The sequence below is a fragment of the Eumetopias jubatus genome, unplaced genomic scaffold, assembly GCF_037043125.1.
Source record: "Eumetopias jubatus isolate StellerSeaLion01/CBP00866 unplaced genomic scaffold, mEumJub1_p1.0 scaffold_5, whole genome shotgun sequence".
Lineage (NCBI taxonomy): Eukaryota > Metazoa > Chordata > Mammalia > Carnivora > Otariidae > Eumetopias > Eumetopias jubatus.
The window spans coordinates 124,507,041-124,512,875 of NW_028274811.1; positions in this window are offsets into that span (position 1 = coordinate 124,507,041).

Consider the following 5,835-nt stretch of genomic DNA (forward strand, 5'->3'; position numbering starts at 1 on the left):
TTATCAGTGTCTGCTTTTGTAATATAAGGGTAGAGTTGAGTGATGGCAACAGAAACTGTACTGGGGACTACAAAGCCAAAAATATTTACTATCTTTACGGAAAATGCTTGCTCTTTACAAAAAAAGTTGGCCAATCCCAGATCTAAGCCATTAGACCACGTGCATAGTAACAAAGTCTGCCATAACCCTCCTACCTGATTCAAGTTTTACTTCTGGAAAACAGGAGTGTCAGAAAGTAATCTCAAGAACCAAGAATAAAATTAATGGATAGTCAATCGGATCCTTATAAAAGACATTGCTAGAAATCACTGATAAATCTACCATGTCGATGTTAGAATTGATTTCGTATGAGAAACAATTTACTCCAAAGAATTTATCCCTTACTACTACTTGGCAAAAAGGCCATTACAGTCCATTTTCCCCTTTTCTTTTTCTTTTTTTCTTTTCTCATCTTATAAGTGGTCTGAAGTATAGCAAATTTATCTTTTCTTTATGAGTAATAGTATCATTGGTGAAAATGACTGCAAAAGAACAATTTCACATGAAACAAATCCCTCCCTAATAAAGTGGTGACTTTGAAAAGGAAATTGCCCTGCTCAAGTGATGGATTCTATTTCAGCTGTCATGACCCATGTTATGAGGGAGTCCTGAGACATGGGGCCTGGCCCTTACAGGCAGACCAGCTGCAGAGCCCCACTGGGAGCTCCCCCAGGACGTTCTGTGAATGGCCAGAGGCTGACCCGCCACTCCACCACCCCTAAGAGCTGCTCACTGCTGAGCACTGAGTCTCCAGACACCCCTTCCACCTAGCCTGGAATGCTCCCCTCACCAACACCCCCCCACACTTACCTTCCCCAAGAAAGGCCTAGTTTGAGTTCCAAATATGGTAATAGTCGTGGCCCACAGCCTCATCATACCCTATATTACTTTTTCTCATTTGGTTTGTGTTTTCTCTTCCCTGGGACTGTAAGATCCTCCAGTACAGAGAGCATCCATCATTGAAACCTCTTTCAGTTAGAGATCTACATCAAATTCCAATGAAGATGATGATAATGAAATGGGAAATTAGGAGGGTTTTGAACCTTTCTTCTCAAAGAGGAGATGAGATGCTTGAACAATCCTCGCTTCTCTCTTTCTGATTCTCAGGCAGGTTTTCCCGGATAAAAGGCTGAGATCTAGGGCCAATGTAAGGATTCTTCGCAGTGTGTCGTTTTTACTTTATCAGGAGACAATCAACCTACTCCGAGCAAAAGTGGGGCTGCAGATTGTTCTCTCCTGGACTTTGCTGAGGAACAACTTCATATCGAACTTAGCTTTGTTTCCTAGAAAAAAGGAGAAGGTAGGGGGCCACCTGGGTGGCTCAGTCTGTTAAGCATCCAACTCTTGATTTCAGCTCCAGTCATGATCTCAGGTTCCTGCGATTGAGCCCCGCATCAGGCTCTCTGCTCAGCAGGAGTCTGCTTGTCTCCCTCTCCCTCTGCCCGCCCCCCGCCCACTCATGCTCTCTCTCTCTCTCTCACACTTAAATAAATAAATAAATAAATAAATAAATAAATAAATTTTTAAAAAAAGAAAGAAAGAAAAAGGAATAGATGGAGCTATGGAGGGGTCCCTACTTACAGCAGCTGGGGGCTTTGAGATTGTGACATCAGGCCATCCTCTTGTCCCTAAGACATCAAATGCTTGCTTCACAGTAGTCACTTTACAAGTCCAATGCGCTATCCATTGCGCCACGGAGCCACCTTCACGGTAGTCACTTTACAAGTCCAATGCGCTATCCATTGCGCCACGGAGCCACCTTCACGGTAGTCACTTTACAAGTCCAATGCGCTATCCATTGCGCCACGGAGCCACCTTCACGGTAGTCACTTTACAAGTCCAATGCGCTATCCATTGCGCCACGGAGCCACCTTCACGGTAGTCACTTTACAAGTCCAATGCGCTATCCATTGCGCCACGGAGCCACCTTCACGGTAGTCACTTTACAAGTCCAATGCGCTATCCATTGCGCCACGGAGCCACCTTCACGGTAGTCACTTTACAAGTCCAATGCGCTATCCATTGCGCCACGGAGCCACCTTCATGGTAGTCACTTTAGAAGAAACTGTTTTTCTTTGTCTGTCAAGGCCCGAGACTGAGGAGATTTTTGTCAATACCAATTACAGTACATTTAAATGTTGGGCTTTGTACTAGGAGATTTTGACCACTTCAGACCTTTTCCCTTTTTCTGCAGCCATCTGAATGTTGTAATCATGCAAATAAATGTTCTTTCAAAACTAGAAGTGTTTGCTTTAACTCTAAATTCAATTTTACATTTTCCTTTACATTACAATTTCAAGATAATCAGTAGTATTCCAAAAGAAATTTAATATTTTGGAAGCGCCTTAGTCCTAGGAGGTTCTAGGACTATCAAAGTAGGTGAATCTCTTAGTTTTGTTCTCAGAAAGAATCATAAAATGATTATAATCATTGAAAAAAATAGTGTTAATTGATACCTCAACCCCAGGTGTACTTAGAACAACTTGGGGAACATTTAAAAAAATACCAACTTCTGGGCTCCACTGCTCCAGAGAGTCTCATTGAATTGCCCAAGAATAGGCCCAAGGCATGAGTATGTTTTCATAATCTTTCCAGGGTTTGACTGGCCATGTGAAGATCAGACATGAGCACCTCCTACATACCTCTGTGTGCGTATGAGCATTTATCACTCTACACTGTGACTACTTGCGGGCATGTCTCCCTCTCTTACAGATGGTAAGTGCATGGAGACCAGGAGATGTATCTTATTCATCTTTGAGTCTTGTAGTAGAGGTTTGTTAAACTCCAAGAGCCTACCATTAACACAGTTCTTTCTGGGGGCACAAATCCTGTGGAAAGAAAGCAAGGACAAACCCTGGGCAGTTTCTTAAGCAAAGGTGGCCAGGCTTGATACCATGTGACCCCAACAGCATGGCCATAGGTGACTAGCCCAGGAGTAAGCACCTGACCAAGGTCTGCTGATCTACAGGCTGTCCAGCAACCAAATGGAGGCCTGATATAAACACTGAGTCCAACTCTAGCATCTGGTTAGTGCCCAGTGCAGCCAGTTAGATTCTTTCACTAAAGGAGTTAAAATATGAGATCAACAGAGAGCTGAGCAGTTGGTAGCAGGATCAGAAGCCAAGAGACAATCAAAGAAAGAGAGAGAGAGAGAGTAGCTGAATCACCTTGGCGGCTAAGCCTGCTAGTAGGGATCCCAGATGCTTGCTGCTCAGGGGGCAGCGAGATAACCCAGCCACAGAGCCGTATCCTGAATGACCTTCCAGTTCCTGAACTTCAATCCAGTTTTCGTGAGGCCTGGCTGGGTGGCCTTTCCGGAAGGCTTTTCAGAGACACGTGGCTGAGCGGTGGAGATTCCGGTCAGCCTTCCTTCCACAGTAAACTCCCATTACTTGGGGTGAACGCAGCGGTGTCTGTTCTCTGCAACCACAAAAAGCCCAGTCAGCACAATTCTGGGGTCTAGCACATAACAAGTACTAAATCTTTGCAGGTGCTTGGACGGCATGACCATCCCCAGTGAAAAACCTTCTGAAAATGAAGAAATCATTCATGGTAGGAACACTCACTAGGGTTGCCTTCGAATTCCCAAAACAATGCTAAACTATGATAAATATGTTAAGCTTATTCTCCCCTCCCATTTCCAAATCCATCTACATTTCTACCATAAATCCAACAAAAAAGGAAACGTCACATTCTGCAGAACTACAGTGAGCATCCTAACTTCAGCTAAGGTATGTTTGGATGACTTGATTTTCATTCCGCTTCATCTTAAATCATGGTAACATTAGTAAGAACAATTTTCCTCCCACACTAGCTTCACTGACAAACCTCCAAAGGTAGCTGATCTTTGACTTTCAAGAAGTTTAATAATACGTGATCTTCTCCCCACATTGCCACACACATTTCCCCTGTCTATTGTCTGTATCAGCTACCTGAAGAACACATACTCCCCAACAACCGGATGAGTCACAGAATTAGAGGTACATGGATGTAAACTGAGCCTGTATACCCTTTCCCTGGCCCCAGCTCATAAAATAAAAGAGGTCCCACTGAATTCAGGTCCCAATGGCTTCCGGAAAGCAGACTTCAGCTGAGCAAAGACATACCTTATTTAGTATATTATTTTAAAGGCAGAGCTAATGTCATGCGCTGTGTGAATGAAATGTATTTATGGGGAGAGTCATGCGCAGGGTGTGTGTAAGGACTTGCCCTCCTCATGTCCTCTACAAAAGAAGGCTCTGGCTGCTTCTGGTGGTAAGCTAACCAACAAAAGGAATGCCTCAAAGGTCTCACAGAGATCAGGAATGGGAGCTGGGTCCCTGCTCACTGGAAACTCAGCACCCAAGAAAGTGCTTGCTTAGGTTTCCCATCTGCATTTTCCAAAATCGGGATAAAAGCAGGTTTATCCCCACCTCCCTTGACCTGTTCCTGATAAAATGATCTTACCCCTCTGGAATTGGGATTTTGAATGTATGTGCCTACCCCACATCTGATATTATATTACAACAGCATGAAAATGGAGCCTAGGACTGAGGAGCCGGCCAGCCTCAGAAGCCTTCTTCATTGCCTGCCATGTAATACATGATATGCAAAGCCTCTGACTTCAGCCAGCAGGTATTTGGAGACCGTGTTGGCCCTAGCATGGGGACTAAACTAATGTGTGTTTAGGTCAGAAAGCGAATCAGAAAAGCCACTGGAGGGCACGTCACAGAGTGAGAGTCCTATAAATTCATCCCCACTCTCAGCGTCCCCTGGCAAACACTCTGCCTCCCTCACTGGGCCGCTCCACATCTCTCCTTCGGAGTGCTAGGAGGACTCCGGCAAGCAGCTCCTCTCCTCCCCCACTGCCTTCTGCCCTGCAGAAACGCGAGAGGGCTAGACACCTGGGAAGGAAGGAAAGCCTTCGACAGGCGCGAGGAAAGCCCAGTGTAGCCCTCCACCAGACGGAGCGCCCTCCCTCACAGCGCGGGGCGAGGGGGCAAAGCCTGGCGCGGTGACCTCGGTCAAGTTCAGATTGCCCCCTTCGGTTGGTCTGCGCGGAGCTCCACACATTCCTCCGGATCTACCCGGCAAGAAGGAGACGCAAGCCCGGCAGCGTCTCCACGCGCTGAGCGCTCTCCCTGCACCCCGGGGAGGAGCGCCTCGCGTCACCCACTCGCACCCCAAGCCCCCTCCTCGGGAGCGCGGGCGCCTCCTCGCTGCTCTCCTTTCCCTCCTTCACAACCGCCTCCCGACCCCTCCCCTTTCGGGGCCCCGCGCCTCCCCTCCCCCACCCCGGCCCCCAGGCCCGGGCTCTCAAGGACCAGCCTGCGCTCCTGGCGCCCTCATGTCTTCACGGGACTCCCCGCGCCGGTTGACGTGGTGTCTCGATCGGATTTCCAGGCCAGACCTCAGCTCCGGCGGCAGCATCAGTCCGGCCCATCTCGTGCTCCCAGGCGCTGCGCCCGGAGAAGGCGCAGAGCGCGGCCGCCGCAGCTGAGCCGCCCGCGGCGCCCCGGGCCCGCGCAGCCCCAGCCAAGAGCGCGGCGCGCGCAGCCGTGTCACGCCCCCCCACCCAAGGCAGCGGCGGCTGCTCGGACCTCGGTTTCTGGGGGTGCAGGGCATCGGCGGGGGAGCTGTCGGCATCCCTCGCCCTTCTCGAGGCGGCGGCGGCTGGAGTCTTGGCCACCGCCTCCTGCGCACCCTCGCTGCCCCAGGATTGCGAATTCGTGCCCCTGACCTGTTGGGCGGGGCTCTGCGCTCCTGCCCTCGGCCCTCGGATGGGGCTCCTGGCTGGGACTCAGGGCTCCTGGAGTT